We start from the raw sequence: 16,063 nt of genomic DNA, 5'->3' as shown, positions 1-16,063 counted from the left end.
TAGCGTCTATGTAGGAGGGGTCTCCACTAGATGGGGTGGTGTCTCTCCTGGAACGTCCCCTATATCCGGGATTTACTCCGTGGGTCCGCAGAACAAGGTCCTCGGCTCCTATAGGGTAGATAGAAACAGGCAACAAGAGAGTAACAAGTGCACAGCGTCCAGTACTGTTGGAGGGTAACTTATCAAACAGGACCGTGCTACCACACCACCACCACACATCTGCTCTGGATATTGACCTAAGGCTCCCCTTAATATTAACTGTATCCAGACACCAATCCGCAGGGATCCATCCCACCTCGGTTCCTCCTCCCGTCATATTGACACAAGTAAAATTTGCCCTTGCAACCTGGTTGGAAAACACTGGGTTCCTAGTGGTGAATTTAGTAACCGGATAGACCTCATCCCAGGCAGTACATTTATCCCTGGGGTTATCTGTAGTCATAAGAGGGATTAGACATGCTAGAGTCACTACTGCTGGGACAATGCGGAGCAATGGACGAGCTCCCATGCACACCACACAACTCTGCCTGGTGGTATTTGCAGCTTCCTCGGTCAACAATAGCCAATTATTGGAAAAACCTGAGACTCCTGTGGCTGTTAAAATTACATCATCCGGACTTTTAAGCCTGGATATTGCCTCCACCGGGCCAAACAGTGGGGATGACGGGGACCCTTTTACGGGTGTGGTCATGTCATTCCTTACTGTAACCGAAGTCGGTTTAGGATTATTAGTCACGCAAATTCGCCACAACCAATATCTGACCCCGGAATTCCCTGGGGCCAGTATGAAATCATAACACCCTAAGGGCTGGCCCCCTGGCCTAACAGTAAGTTTCAGTCCCGTATTTGTCTTAGTTAAGGTCAGTCGCTTCCGCCATTTCACTGCCCCCTCGTCTTTTGTCCAGTCTTCCCACCCATTACCTGTCTCCCCCACCAAATTCCTCCAAGACCAATCGCCAACCTTCCCTAATGTCATATACCAGACGTGTCCGGCAAACCAGAGTGCACTGGTCCCCGCCTGTTCCCTCCCCTTTATCCTAGAGTACCCTAAAGTCCCCCAAGGGATGTTAATGATATTAGTTGCATTTGCGGGGACGCAAACGGTCGTGCTCCGTATGTCGTTGGCCTTACAATCAGTGTCAGGGGTGGTGGAATGCCTCTTGCACAAATGATTGGTCAGTTCTATATGTGCCATGGATGTGGTCAGGTTGGATGACCCATTAAAGGGTCCTATATCTGCTTGTGATGTAGGTGTATGATGCTCTAATACCCACAGGAGAATCCCCATGGAAACTCCTGTGACTACAATAAAAATAACAAACACGGGGCCCGATATCCCCAATCTCGTCCAGGGATAGCCCCTATCTCTGGACGACCTGTTAGTTGGTGTGCTGGGGAGCTGCTCCCACATCCTCACCAACTAAGGGTTCTGTGGTTGTAATCAAATTTAGGTCGCTCAAATCGACCCTGACTTCAGTCAGCGTTCTTGAAGGAGTCGGTGCTGGTGTACAATGAGTCAAGTGGTGCCAAGGTGCGCCCGATTTACCTTTGACCTGGACTGAGTGTGAAGTAATGAATGGGATTTTTAACACAGTGGTGGCAGGTTCGGTCCAGGGGTGGTAGAGGAGTGTGTCTGGCCCTGGTTCGTCTGGGACCTCTGGTTTTGGCAGCACCTTAATAGAAAACACACCCATCGTGTCTGTCCCGGTCCTTTGTAGTCCGAGGGTGTAAGTGCCTGCATCAGAGAGCTTAATAGTTTTGATGGTTAGTAGGATTTCATCACCTTTACAAAGTTCAACAGTGCTCCCAGGTTTTCCCCATATCATGGAAAACCTATCCACCTTTGTGGGATCCCCTATGCTATAAGGATACCCTCTTCTCCAATCCCAGAACTGTCCCAAGTCGGTTATCATGTAATCCCCATACGGACACCCTCCCAATTTAATATAATTTCATTTATAATTTTCGTCCACTTGTTCTGTAGACATACATTCAGCACTCCAAGGGTCAGAACCTGGAATCCGCTGGTACATCACCATCTATTTCCATCGATTTCTCCAGAGTCCTGGAAATAAGGCCTCATACACAGGGAATTAGACAACAGCCCCATAAAACTAAAACAGTCACACAGGTGAATGTAGCCCATAATACAGTGATCATAATATTTTTTCAATTTTCCGAACATGCTATCAAATTATATTAGTCAGAGAAGTATCCACCCCAGAGTTTTCTGCCAAACCGTGAGCCAGGGTGGTCAAACCAGCTGAGGCTTCGGGCACTGATTCGTCCGGAGCTGTGTTATTTGGGATGTCACCCACGATAAGACAGCTCAGACAAACAGCTTCCATGTGAGGCCCCACCCTTTCCCCGAGAACACATCACTTAGCAAGAGCCAGACACATCTTCACTTCTATGAACAAAAACAGGGGTGACAGGACAGGGAGGATTTTCTTCATTCGAGAGATGGCCCCCGGAATTCTGTTAATTCCAGTTCTCCTCTCGAACACTGTTTATTGTTCGATAGTGTCAGTGTGTCTTACCCTCCCGCCGTGCGATATGAATCCGGGTAGCTCTTTCAGCTAGCTGTCACCTTGAGACCTTGGTATGGTCCCCCCAACAAGCCTCTGGGACTGGATTGAGTGACTTCACCTGCAGTTCACCTATAATGCATAAAATGCTGGACATACAGGCTTGGTTAACAAACAGTTTCTCATATGTTTTATCTGATTATATCTTTAACTTCTATGCCCATTTGTTAGCTACATTTTTTTATTTATTATTAGTTTCTTATCCAATAGGCCCCATCCTATCCTAGACCACAATTTACCTATCCCCCTTTTGATACCTGGCTCTGCCCAGGTAACAACCTTACCTACTCTAAATAATGACTTAGGTAAGATTAGTATATTATCCTTCTGTTCTGACATTATCATGTAGGAGCGCCCCTTTAATTTTCCACATGTCCAATTCTCCCTTTTGTCTCCACTCAGTGACTGTTATCTACACATTCTGTTATCTTTGCTCGTCCTGGCTCCCTTCTAAAACTTCTCCTCTCTGCTCTCCAACCTTCAAGGTCTCTGCAGTGCGGGGGAGGGCTCTTCTGTCTGCCTTTTCCCATGTTTCCACATTTTAACTAAATGTCTCACTGTTTTGCTTTATCTAAACTCATGGATTTTTTTGTTTGTTTTTGTTTTAGAAAAACATGTCTCTGGTGGCAATTTCTAAAGTCTTTATATAGGTTAATTAAACTCCACTATAATTAAGTTACCTTAAAAAATAAATTAAATTAAAAAAAACTTTTTTAATCTTTTTATTTATTTTTTAAACAGTATTACCCATGACCACAAATTCATTATTCAAATATCACCCCCTTGTGGCTGATCAGACCACCCGAGAGAGCCATGAAAGCAGGTCAAAGGTTACACCATCCCCCTACATTCGTGTTCCATACCATATTAGACATATTAAAGAACCCTTTATCCTTAAAATAAAATAAAAATCACTTGTGTAATTAAAACTCATAAAATAAAAAACTCATAAAGGTTCCATATGTGAGCGTGCCTCTTTAAAATATCATGTCTCTGGGAACATGGAAATCCCCTTAACCCAAACATTTAATACAAAAACAAAACCTAATAATTATGATAATCCCCTCAAACTCAAATAATTTGTCTCGATGTTTCATGTCTTATTCGTGTTTCTCCAAATTGCCTCCCCAAAATACTTCTTAAATACCCAGCCATTAGACAGACACACACAACTGTGATAAATGTGCACTGTCCCTTTAACATAAAAACCTCAGCCTGCAATCCACTCTGCGGGCCTTTCATTGTTCCCCATAATGAAAACAGATTCTAATGTTAGTATACCTTGACCTCCTGTTTAATTTCAATGGTGTTATCTGAACAATCAAACCAAAATCAATAACCGGGAAGTACTTGTGTAAATGAATTAAAATAACTAAATAAATCTACCTTATTTCTCAGCACTTGGTTAGAACACCACTCCCGTCGCCCCGTACCTAGTGTATATCTTATCTATTACTCAGTGGCTCAATTAATGTTTAACGTAAGTATGTTCAGATGTTGATTATGTAATTCTACAACATTAGTATAGGTCAAACCTCATAATATAAATCTACAAAAAGAATTTTACGTTAATAGAGTTTAACACTCTTTCCAACAGTCATGCACCCCCCTCAATATTCTATGATATAACTCTCATCAGCAAGCCTGCGACTTTTTCAACATTCTCACCGGTACCAGCTCCAACTGAAATACCTAATGTACCACACTCGCTTGGTCCCCGACCTCATTCATACCGATATTAGTCCCCGACTGAATATCAAGCGTATTTCATGCACAGGATTTGAGTCTCACAAATCTTCATTTACGCCAGTAAGCTCCAATCTACACCATACACACACAAATCTTCATTCACCCCAGCAAGCAGACCAGTGGGAGACGCAATGGCCCCGCCTTCTGTTCACTCTCTGTTTGGTCCCTTGGTTCTTAAATTTAATCGTAGTTTTAATCGTAGTTTTAATCGAAATTCTCTCCTTCTATCTGAATATAGTTAGCATATACTTCGCCCGACATTGATTAATACCCACGATGTATTCGAAGAGACACTGCTGCTCGTGCTCTGTCTTATCTCTGAGCTTCTCCTTAGTATGTTTTAGTTCGAGAAAAAAACGAATGGGTTGGTATAGCATTTGTGGAGCGCACAACCAAGGGATCTATTCATCTATTTAGTCTCAATATTTAAATATTATATTCAGATATTATTTCAATTATACATCAGTCATTTCGTTCCTGATTATACATTTAACACAGAAGTCATAGGTACATACAATATAGAAGTTTCGGATTTATCCAATATCCCTTATTATAATTCTATCTCTCTCCCTCTATCTAACCACCAACAATCTTAATGAAAACAATTACAACCACATTGCAAATTTAATATAAACAGTTACAAATAGACAAAACAAGACAAAACAACACGTTATATCTCTGACCCCTGAAAGCCGATCCTTATCAGTGAATTTCTATCAGACTGAGCCGTACCGGGTCGCGGGACAAAATTACAATTTATCCCCTCGGCGCCAGATTTAATGAATAGTAATTAACTACCCCCTTACTGATCTCTATTCCTGATCCCTATCGAGCTGACCCCTATCAGAATTATTACACATGTCCGACCCCTATCGGTGAATCTCTATCAGACTGAGCCGTACCGGGTCGCGGGACAAAATTACAATTTATCCCCCGGCGCCAGATTTAATGAATAGTAATTAACTATCCCCTTACTGATCTCTATTCCCGACCCCTATCGGAACTATCCAGGCCTTAAAAGTGATCACTCATCATTGAAAGCTATCAGACTGTGCTGACCGGGTCACGGGTCGGGTCACAAAATTACAATTTATCCCCTTGGCGCCAGATTTAATGAATAGTAATTAACTATCCCCTTACTGATATCTCATCAATGATTTATATCACACCGGCCGTCGCCGGTTCGTTACTACATATGTTCACTACACTGTTCTTTCGACTCGTCAGCAAATTATAAATTTACACAAGAATTCATACTTACTCGGAAATACTGATCAAAATTTGGACAGACTATACGACAATATGCTAAGTTTGATTTAACAGGCTTTGCTTACCTTTTTTATGGTGCACCTTGAGATCAGTTTCCCGAGTTGAGCAGAATTGTTGTCCTCCCCCAAAAGTCTTCACCCGTCCTCCGTGAACCATCCTTTCACCAACTCGCCCTTTCACACCCAAATCAACTCACTTCGACTGGATCGTTAGTAAACTATCCTCTGCCTACCAAGTTCTGTTAGAAATTAGATATGTAGACGGGCGAGTCGGTCAAGGATCGATTCAGACAAGGTGGTAAATTGTATGACAAGCGACAGTTTATTCAGAGTGAAGATATCTAGAACAGCGTAATTACGGCTCCTCCGTTGGTTCGTACGGAACGGCAGGCAAAGAGACCGTTACAATCAGTACACCACTTATATATAGAACAGAAAGTAGGTTGATTCTGGAAGATCGGATCTTTGGATTGGTTCAGCTGGGGTGTAGTCTGTAGTCTTCCGCCATTGGCTCAGTTGTCTGTCCGTCATCGTAGAATCCTCTTCGGGCACACAATGTTCAGCTACAAAGGAGATTATGTGTGTGCGCTGGTTTTGGCAGTTAGTGTAATGCGGGAGCTATCCTGTAGGGGACCCCACAGGCTTTACTTTGAGTTGTAGCCCTGTATTAGCAATAGGTTGGTCACCTGCATAAGAAATAGCATTTCTCTACACACACAAATAACATCTCTGTTTCCTGTGAGAATTTCAACATTCTGGAAAGTAGGAGTTGTGTAATGTGAATTTGGCACACAAATACTCAGTGGAGAACCTTGGGATTGAACCAAGTACTAAAATAGCATGCACTCCCCCTCTGAGCTTCGATCCAATTTTATTTGCAGATAAAATGCAATATTAATACAATGTACGTTTTATATACACCACTCCATTGAAACTACAATGAAATGATAGCAGCAATTCTAAATACACGCAAGTATGGACAGTCATCTAACCCATGAACTTCAGTTTTTGAAAATGATGCAATTGAAGTTGGCAACCATGCCACTTCTGTTACATAAATGTACGAACAGGGATTGAACACATGTTCTTCAGATTACAAGAGCAAATTATTTAGCATGTCTCTGTTTCCTGCTGAGAATTTCAACATTCTGTAAAGTAGGAGATGGGCCACTGCAAAAATTTGAATGTAGAAGCTGGGGATTGAACCCAGGACCTCATACATGCGAAGCATGCGCTCTACCACTGAGCTACATCCCCTTTCTGGGAAAGAAATGGTTTTTTCTTATTTTTTTAAATTTCACCTATAATTAATCAGGTAAGCTAGTTGAGAACAAGTTTTCATATTCAACTGCGACCTGGCCAAGATAAAGCAAAGCAGCGCAACACAAACAACAACACAGAGTTACAGATGGAATAAACAAGCGTACAGTCAATAACACAATAGAAGAAAAAAAGAAAGTCTATATACAGTGCGTGCAAATGGAGGTAAGGCAAGAAATAGGCCATAGTAGCGAAGTATTTACAATTTAGCAAATTAACACTGAAAGTATAGCTTCCATAAACGTCGAACAAGGCTTGAACCCAAGATTGAACCCATGTGCTTCAGTTTACAAAAACAGATGACTTAGCACATCTATTTCCTTCTTAAAATGTCAACATTCTGGAAAGTAGAGTTGTGCAAAAGCTCATTTCACAACTAAATATACTCATCAGAAAATTTGGGGATTAACTTCAGAGCGCATGCATTTCAAGTATTAGCTCTACCGTAGAGGCACATCCCCTTACTATATACTAGCAGGGTTGACATTTTGAGAACTTTTTTTTCTTCTTCAAAGTCCTCCAGTGAAAGAACCTTCCCATGGTACCAGCTATCTTTCAGTAAGGCACGGATGGGATTTGAACCCATGATCTTCGGTTTACAAGACCGACGCCTTACCACTTGGCCACCATGCCACTCTATACTGTAAGATATTTATCAATATTCTGGAAAGTAGTAGTTGTGTAATGTGAATTTGGCACACAAATAACATCTCTGTTTCCTGTGAGAATTTCAACATTCTGGAAAGTAGGAGTTGTGTAATGTGAATTTGGCACACAAATACTCAGTGGAGAACCTTGGGATTGAACCAAGTACTAAAATAGCATGCACTCCCCCTCTGAGCTTCGATCCAATTTTATTTGCAGATAAAATGCAATATTAATACAATGTACGTTTTATATACACCACTCCATTGAAACTACAATGAAATGATAGCAGCAATTCTAAATACACGCAAGTATGGACAGTCATCTAACCCATGAACTTCAGTTTTTGAAAATGATGCAATTGAAGTTGGCAACCATGCCACTTCTGTTACATAAATGTACGAACAGGGATTGAACACATGTTCTTCAGATTACAAGAGCAAATTATTTAGCACGTCTCTGTTTCCTGCTGAGAATTTCAACATTCTGGAAAGTAGGAGATGGGCCATTGCAAAAATTTGAATGGAGAAGCTGGGGATTGAACCCAGGACCTCATACATGCAAAGCATGCGCTCTACCAGTGAGCTACATCCCCTTTCTGGGAAAGAAATGGTTTTTTCTTATTTTTTTACATTTCACCTATAATTAATCAGGTAAGCTAGTTGAGAACAAGTTTTCATATTCAACTGCGACCAGGCCAAGATAAAGCAAAGCAGCGCAACACAAACAACAACACAGAGTTACAGATGGAATAAACAAGCGTACAGTCAATAACACAATAGAAGAAAAAAAAGAAAGTCTATATACAGTGCGTGCAAATGGAGGTAAGGCAAGAAATAGGCCATAGTAGCGAAGTATTTACAATTTAGCAAATTAACACTGAAAGTATAGCTTCCATAAACGTCGAACAAGGCTTGAACCCAAGATTGAACCCATGTGCTTCAGTTTACAAAAACAGATGACTTAGCACATCTATTTCCTTCTTAAAATGTCAACATTCTGGAAAGTAGAGTTGTGCAAAAGCTCATTTCACAACTAAATATACTCATCAGAAAATTTGGGGATTAACTTCAGAGCGCATGCATTTCAAGTATTAGCTCTACCGTAGAGGCACATCCCCTTACTATATACTAGCAGGGTTGACATTTTGAGAACTTTTTTTTCTTCTTCAAAGTCCTCCAGTGAAAGAACCTTCCCATGGTACCAGCTATCTTTCAGTAAGGCACGGATGGGATTTGAACCCATGATCTTCGGTTTACAAGACCGACGCCTTACCACTTGGCCACCATGCCACTCTATACTGTAAGATATTTATCAATATTCTGGAAAGTAGTAGTTGTGTAATGTGAATTTGGCACACAAATAACATCTCTGTTTCCTGTGAGAATTTCAACATTCTGGAAAGTAGGAGTTGTGTAATGTGAATTTGGCACACAAATACTCAGTGGAGAACCTTGGGATTGAACCAAGTACTAAAATAGCATGCACTCCCCCTCTGAGCTTCGATCCAATTTTATTTGCAGATAAAATGCAATATTAATACAATGTACGTTTTATATACACCACTCCATTGAAACTACAATGAAATGATAGCAGCAATTCTAAATACACGCAAGTATGGACAGTCATCTAACCCATGAACTTCAGTTTTTGAAAATGATGCAATTGAAGTTGGCAACCATGCCACTTCTGTTACATAAATGTACGAACAGGGATTGAACACATGTTCTTCAGATTACAAGAGCAAATTATTTAGCACGTCTCTGTTTCCTGCTGAGAATTTCAACATTCTGGAAAGTAGGAGATGGGCCATTGCAAAAATTTGAATGGAGAAGCTGGGGATTGAACCCAGGACCTCATACATGCAAAGCATGCGCTCTACCAGTGAGCTACATCCCCTTTCTGGGAAAGAAATGGTTTTTTCTTATTTTTTTACATTTCACCTATAATTAATCAGGTAAGCTAGTTGAGAACAAGTTTTCATATTCAACTGCGACCAGGCCAAGATAAAGCAAAGCAGCGCAACACAAACAACAACACAGAGTTACAGATGGAATAAACAAGCGTACAGTCAATAACACAATAGAAGAAAAAAAAGAAAGTCTATATACAGTGCGTGCAAATGGAGGTAAGGCAAGAAATAGGCCATAGTAGCGAAGTATTTACAATTTATCAAATTAACACTGAAAGTATAGCTTCCATAAACGTCGAACAAGGCTTGAACCCAGGATTGAACCCATGTGCTTCAGTTTACAAAAACAGATGACTTAGCACATCTATTTCCTTCTTAAAATGTCAACATTCTGGAAAGTAGAGTTGTGCAAAAGCTCATTTCACAACTAAATATACTCATCAGAAAATTTGGGGATTAACTTCAGAGCGCATGCATTTCAAGTATTAGCTCTACCGTAGAGGCACATCCCCTTACTATATAATAGCAGGGTTGCCATTTTGAGAACTTTTTTTTCTTCTTCAAAGTCCTCCAGTGAAAGAACCTTCCCATGTTACCAGCTATCTTTCAGTAAGGCACGGATGGGATTTGAACCCATGATCTTCGGTTTACAAGACCGACGCCTTACCACTTGGCCACCATGCCACTCTATACTGCAAGATATTTATCAATATTCTGGAAAGTAGTAGTTGTGTAATGTGAATTTGGCACACAAATAACATCTCTGTTTCCTGTGAGAATTTCAACATTCTGGAAAGTAGGAGTTGTGTAATGTGAATTTGGCACACAAATACTCAGTGGAGAACCTTGGGATTGAACCAAGTACTAAAATAGCATGCACTCCCCCTCTGAGCTTCGATCCAATTTTATTTGCAGATAAAATGCAATATTAATACAATGTACGTTTTATATACACCACTCCATTGAAACTACAATGAAATGATAGCAGCAATTCTAAATACACGCAAGTATGGACAGTCATCTAACCCATGAACTTCAGTTTTTGAAAATGATGCAATTGAAGTTGGCAACCATGCCACTTCTGTTACATAAATGTACGAACAGGGATTGAACACATGTTCTTCAGATTACAAGAGCAAATTATTTAGCACGTCTCTGTTTCCTGCTGAGAATTTCAACATTCTGGAAAGTAGGAGATGGGCCATTGCAAAAATTTGAATGGAGAAGCTGGGGATTGAACCCAGGACCTCATACATGCAAAGCATGCGCTCTACCAGTGAGCTACATCCCCTTTCTGGGAAAGAAATGGTTTTTTCTTATTTTTTTACATTTCACCTATAATTAATCAGGTAAGCTAGTTGAGAACAAGTTTTCATATTCAACTGCGACCAGGCCAAGATAAAGCAAAGCAGCGCAACACAAACAACAACACAGAGTTACAGATGGAATAAACAAGCGTACAGTCAATAACACAATAGAAGAAAAAAAAGAAAGTCTATATACAGTGCGTGCAAATGGAGGTAAGGCAAGAAATAGGCCATAGTAGCGAAGTATTTACAATTTAGCAAATTAACACTGGAGTGATAGATGAGCAGATGATGATGTGCAAGTAGAAATACTGGTGTGCAAAGAGCAGAAAGTATATTAAAACAATATGGGGATGAGGTAGGTAGATTGGGTGGGCTATTTACAGATGGGCTTTGTACAGCTTCAGCGATCAGTTAGCTGCTCAGATAGCCGATGTTTAAAGTTAGCAGTGTTGCCAACACCTCAGTAAGGAAAGTAGCTATTGGCTGTCCTAAAAGTCACTAGAAGTTGCTAAATGATGTCATCACCTAATTTGCATAATTGTCCATGTGCATGTAATTGTGATGGACACTGTAGGAGTGAGGAATAACATTGTGGAAGAGACAAAAAGTGAGTAAAATGAAAATGTCTGCAAGTATTCAGAGGGGTCTGAATACTTGCTAAATACAGCGACTAAGTCGCTAAGTTGGCAACACTGAAAGTTAGTGAGGGAAATATGTCTCCAGCTTCAGCGATTTTTGCAATTCGTTCCAGTCATTGTCAGCAGAGAACTGGAAGGAAAGGCGGCCAAAGGAGGTGTTGGCTTTGGGGATGACCAGTGAGATATACCTGCTGGAACGCGTGCTAAGGGTGGGTGTTGTTATCGTGACCAGTGAGCTGAGATAAGGCGGAGCTTTACCTAGCATAGACTAAAAAGATGACCTGGAACCAGTGGGTCTGGCGACGAATATGTAGCGAGGGCCAGCCGACTAGAGCATACAGGTCGTAGTGGCCATATCAATACAATAGACCCTTTCTTTACACTGTTCTAATGAAAGTACATTTCCATAATATCATCTAGCTTCCATAAACGTCGAACAAGGCTTGAACCCAGGATTGAACCCATGTGCTTCAGTTTACAAAAACAGATGACTTAGCACATCTATTTCCTTCTTAAAATGTCAACATTCTGGAAAGTAGAGTTGTGCAAAAGCTAATTTCACAACTAAATATACTCATCAGAAAATTTGGGGATTAACTTCAGAGCGCATGCATTTCAAGTATTAGCTCTACCGTAGAGGCACATCCCCTTACTATATAATAGCAGGGTTGACATTTTGAGAACTTTTTTTTCTTCTTCAAAGTCCTCCAGTGAAAGAACCTTCCCATGTTACCAGCTATCTTTCAGTAAGGCACGGATGGGATTTGAACCCATGATCTTCGGTTTACAAGACCGACGCCTTACCACTTGGCCACCATGCCACTCTATACTGCAAGATATTTATCAATATTCTGGAAAGTAGTAGTTGTGTAATGTGAATTTGGCACACAAATAACATCTCTGTTTCCTGTGAGAATTTCAACATTCTGGAAAGTAGGAGTTGTGTAATGTGAATTTGGCACACAAATACTCAGTGGAGAACCTTGGGATTGAACCAAGTACTAAAATAGCATGCACTCCCCCTCTGAGCTTCGATCCAATTTTATTTGCAGATAAAATGCAATATTAATACAATGTACGTTTTATATACACCACTCCATTGAAACTACAATGAAATGATAGCAGCAATTCTAAATACACGCAAGTATGGACAGTCATCTAACCCATGAACTTCAGTTTTTGAAAATGATGCAATTGAAGTTGGCAACCATGCCACTTCTGTTACATAAATGTACGAACAGGGATTGAACACATGTTCTTCAGATTACAAGAGCAAATTATTTAGCATGTCTCTGTTTCCTGCTGAGAATTTCAACATTCTGTAAAGTAGGAGATGGGCCACTGCAAAAATTTGAATGGAGAAGCTGGGGATTGAACCCAGGACCTCATACATGCGAAGCATGCGCTCTACCACTGAGCTACATCCCCTTTCTGGGAAAGAAATGGTTTTTTCTTATATTTTTAAATTTCACCTATAATTAATCAGGTATGCTAGTTGAGAACAAGTTTTCATATTCAACTGCGACCTGGCCAAGATAAAGCAAAGCAGCGCAACACAAACAACAACACAGAGTTACAGATGGAATAAACAAGCGTACAGTCAATAACACAATAGAAGAAAAAAAAGAAAGTCTATATACAGTGCGTGCAAATGGAGGTAAGGCAAGAAATAGGCCATAGTAGCGAAGTATTTACAATTTATCAAATTAACACTGAAAGTATAGCTTCCATAAACGTCGAACAAGGCTTGAACCCAGGATTGAACCCATGTGCTTCAGTTTACAAAAACAGATGACTTAGCACATCTATTTCCTTCTTAAAATGTCAACATTCTGGAAAGTAGAGTTGTGCAAAAGCTCATTTCACAACTAAATATACTCATCAGAAAATTTGGGGATTAACTTCAGAGCGCATGCATTTCAAGTATTAGCTCTACCGTAGAGGCACATCCCCTTACTATATAATAGCAGGGTTGCCATTTTGAGAACTTTTTTTTCTTCTTCAAAGTCCTCCAGTGAAAGAACCTTCCCATGTTACCAGCTATCTTTCAGTAAGGCACGGATGGGATTTGAACCCATGATCTTCGGTTTACAAGACCGACGCCTTACCACTTGGCCACCATGCCACTCTATACTGCAAGATATTTATCAATATTCTGGAAAGTAGTAGTTGTGTAATGTGAATTTGGCACACAAATAACATCTCTGTTTCCTGTGAGAATTTCAACATTCTGGAAAGTAGGAGTTGTGTAATGTGAATTTGGCACACAAATACTCAGTGGAGAACCTTGGGATTGAACCAAGTACTAAAATAGCATGCACTCCCCCTCTGAGCTTCGATCCAATTTTATTTGCAGATAAAATGCAATATTAATACAATGTACGTTTTATATACACCACTCCATTGAAACTACAATGAAATGATAGCAGCAATTCTAAATACACGCAAGTATGGACAGTCATCTAACCCATGAACTTCAGTTTTTGAAAATGATGCAATTGAAGTTGGCAACCATGCCACTTCTGTTACATAAATGTACGAACAGGGATTGAACACATGTTCTTCAGATTACAAGAGCAAATTATTTAGCATGTCTCTGTTTCCTGCTGAGAATTTCAACATTCTGTAAAGTAGGAGATGGGCCACTGCAAAAATTTGAATGGAGAAGCTGGGGATTGAACCCAGGACCTCATACATGCGAAGCATGCGCTCTACCACTGAGCTACATCCCCTTTCTGGGAAAGAAATGGTTTTTTCTTATTTTTTTAAATTTCACCTATAATTAATCAGGTAAGCTAGTTGAGAACAAGTTTTCATATTCAACTGCGACCTGGCCAAGATAAAGCAAAGCAGCGCAACACAAACAACAACACAGAGTTACAGATGGAATAAACAAGCGTACAGTCAATAACACAATAGAAGAAAAAAAAGAAAGTCTATATACAGTGCGTGCAAATGGAGGTAAGGCAAGAAATAGGCCATAGTAGCGAAGTATTTACAATTTATCAAATTAACACTGAAAGTATAGCTTCCATAAACGTCGAACAAGGCTTGAACCCAGGATTGAACCCATGTGCTTCAGTTTACAAAAACAGATGACTTAGCACATCTATTTCCTTCTTAAAATGTCAACATTCTGGAAAGTAGAGTTGTGCAAAAGCTCATTTCACAACTAAATATACTCATCAGAAAATTTGGGGATTAACTTCAGAGCGCATGCATTTCAAGTATTAGCTCTACCGTAGAGGCACATCCCCTTACTATATAATAGCAGGGTTGCCATTTTGAGAACTTTTTTTTCTTCTTCAAAGTCCTCCAGTGAAAGAACCTTCCCATGTTACCAGCTATCTTTCAGTAAGGCACGGATGGGATTTGAACCCATGATCTTCGGTTTACAAGACCGACGCCTTACCACTTGGCCACCATGCCACTCTATACTGCAAGATATTTATCAATATTCTGGAAAGTAGTAGTTGTGTAATGTGAATTTGGCACACAAATAACATCTCTGTTTCCTGTGAGAATTTCAACATTCTGGAAAGTAGGAGTTGTGTAATGTGAATTTGGCACACAAATACTCAGTGGAGAACCTTGGGATTGAACCAAGTACTAAAATAGCATGCACTCCCCCTCTGAGCTTCGATCCAATTTTATTTGCAGATAAAATGCAATATTAATACAATGTACGTTTTATATACACCACTCCATTGAAACTACAATGAAATGATAGCAGCAATTCTAAATACACGCAAGTATGGACAGTCATCTAACCCATGAACTTCAGTTTTTGAAAATGATGCAATTGAAGTTGGCAACCATGCCACTTCTGTTACATAAATGTACGAACAGGGATTGAACACATGTTCTTCAGATTACAAGAGCAAATTATTTAGCATGTCTCTGTTTCCTGCTGAGAATTTCAACATTCTGTAAAGTAGGAGATGGGCCACTGCAAAAATTTGAATGGAGAAGCTGGGGATTGAACCCAGGACCTCATACATGCGAAGCATGCGCTCTACCACTGAGCTACATCCCCTTTCTGGGAAAGAAATGGTTTTTTCTTATTTTTTTAAATTTCACCTATAATTAATCAGGTAAGCTAGTTGAGAACAAGTTTTCATATTCAACTGCGACCTGGCCAAGATAAAGCAAAGCAGCGCAACACAAACAACAACACAGAGTTACAGATGGAATAAACAAGCGTACAGTCAATAACACAATAGAAGAAAAAAAGAAAGTCTATATACAGTGCGTGCAAATGGAGGTAAGGCAAGAAATAGGCCATAGTAGCGAAGTATTTACAATTTAGCAAATTAACACTGAAAGTATAGCTTCCATAAACGTCGAACAAGGCTTGAACCCAGGATTGAACCCATGTGCTTCAGTTTACAAAAACAGATGACTTAGCACATCTATTTCCTTCTTAAAATGTCAACATTCTGGAAAGTAGAGTTGTGCAAAAGCTCATTTCACAACTAAATATACTCATCAGAAAATTTGGGGATTAACTTCAGAGCGCATGCATTTCAAGTATTAGCTCTACCGTAGAGGCACATCCCCTTACTATATAATAGCAGGGTTGCCATTTTGAGAACTTTTTTTTCTTCTTCAAAGTCCTCCAGTGAAAGAACCT

At 40.1% G+C, this 16,063-nt stretch overlaps 13 non-coding genes across 13 annotated transcripts; all 13 read right to left on the bottom strand.

Annotated features, from left to right (window-relative positions):
* Positions 1-6,790: 6,790 nt before the first annotated feature.
* Positions 6,791-6,862, bottom strand: trnaa-cgc (transfer RNA alanine (anticodon CGC)). Its single transcript has one exon. It is a non-coding gene; the product is annotated as a tRNA-Ala (tRNA).
* Positions 6,863-7,486: 624 nt separating this feature from the next.
* On the bottom strand, positions 7,487-7,558 carry trnat-ugu (transfer RNA threonine (anticodon UGU)). Its single transcript has one exon. It is a non-coding gene; the product is annotated as a tRNA-Thr (tRNA).
* Positions 7,559-8,093: 535 nt separating this feature from the next.
* trnaa-ugc (transfer RNA alanine (anticodon UGC)) lies at positions 8,094-8,165 on the bottom strand. The gene has a single exon. It is a non-coding gene; the product is annotated as a tRNA-Ala (tRNA).
* Positions 8,166-8,790: 625 nt separating this feature from the next.
* trnat-ugu (transfer RNA threonine (anticodon UGU)) lies at positions 8,791-8,862 on the bottom strand. Its single transcript has one exon. It is a non-coding gene; the product is annotated as a tRNA-Thr (tRNA).
* A 535-nt stretch (positions 8,863-9,397) lies between these two features.
* Positions 9,398-9,469, bottom strand: trnaa-ugc (transfer RNA alanine (anticodon UGC)). Its single transcript has one exon. It is a non-coding gene; the product is annotated as a tRNA-Ala (tRNA).
* Positions 9,470-10,094: 625 nt separating this feature from the next.
* Positions 10,095-10,166, bottom strand: trnat-ugu (transfer RNA threonine (anticodon UGU)). Its single transcript has one exon. It is a non-coding gene; the product is annotated as a tRNA-Thr (tRNA).
* A 535-nt stretch (positions 10,167-10,701) lies between these two features.
* trnaa-ugc (transfer RNA alanine (anticodon UGC)) lies at positions 10,702-10,773 on the bottom strand. The gene has a single exon. It is a non-coding gene; the product is annotated as a tRNA-Ala (tRNA).
* A 1,406-nt stretch (positions 10,774-12,179) lies between these two features.
* trnat-ugu (transfer RNA threonine (anticodon UGU)) lies at positions 12,180-12,251 on the bottom strand. The gene has a single exon. It is a non-coding gene; the product is annotated as a tRNA-Thr (tRNA).
* Positions 12,252-12,786: 535 nt separating this feature from the next.
* Positions 12,787-12,858, bottom strand: trnaa-cgc (transfer RNA alanine (anticodon CGC)). The gene has a single exon. It is a non-coding gene; the product is annotated as a tRNA-Ala (tRNA).
* Positions 12,859-13,483: 625 nt separating this feature from the next.
* Positions 13,484-13,555, bottom strand: trnat-ugu (transfer RNA threonine (anticodon UGU)). The gene has a single exon. It is a non-coding gene; the product is annotated as a tRNA-Thr (tRNA).
* Positions 13,556-14,090: 535 nt separating this feature from the next.
* trnaa-cgc (transfer RNA alanine (anticodon CGC)) lies at positions 14,091-14,162 on the bottom strand. The gene has a single exon. It is a non-coding gene; the product is annotated as a tRNA-Ala (tRNA).
* Positions 14,163-14,787: 625 nt separating this feature from the next.
* Positions 14,788-14,859, bottom strand: trnat-ugu (transfer RNA threonine (anticodon UGU)). The gene has a single exon. It is a non-coding gene; the product is annotated as a tRNA-Thr (tRNA).
* A 535-nt stretch (positions 14,860-15,394) lies between these two features.
* Positions 15,395-15,466, bottom strand: trnaa-cgc (transfer RNA alanine (anticodon CGC)). The gene has a single exon. It is a non-coding gene; the product is annotated as a tRNA-Ala (tRNA).
* Between the last annotated feature and the right edge of the window lie 597 nt (positions 15,467-16,063).

This window comes from Oncorhynchus kisutch, unplaced genomic scaffold (assembly GCF_002021735.2).
Source record: "Oncorhynchus kisutch isolate 150728-3 unplaced genomic scaffold, Okis_V2 scaffold3827, whole genome shotgun sequence".
NCBI lineage: Eukaryota > Metazoa > Chordata > Actinopteri > Salmoniformes > Salmonidae > Oncorhynchus > Oncorhynchus kisutch.
Note: the sequence above shows the minus strand (reverse complement) of the source record. Positions and strands in the feature narration are given on the sequence as shown.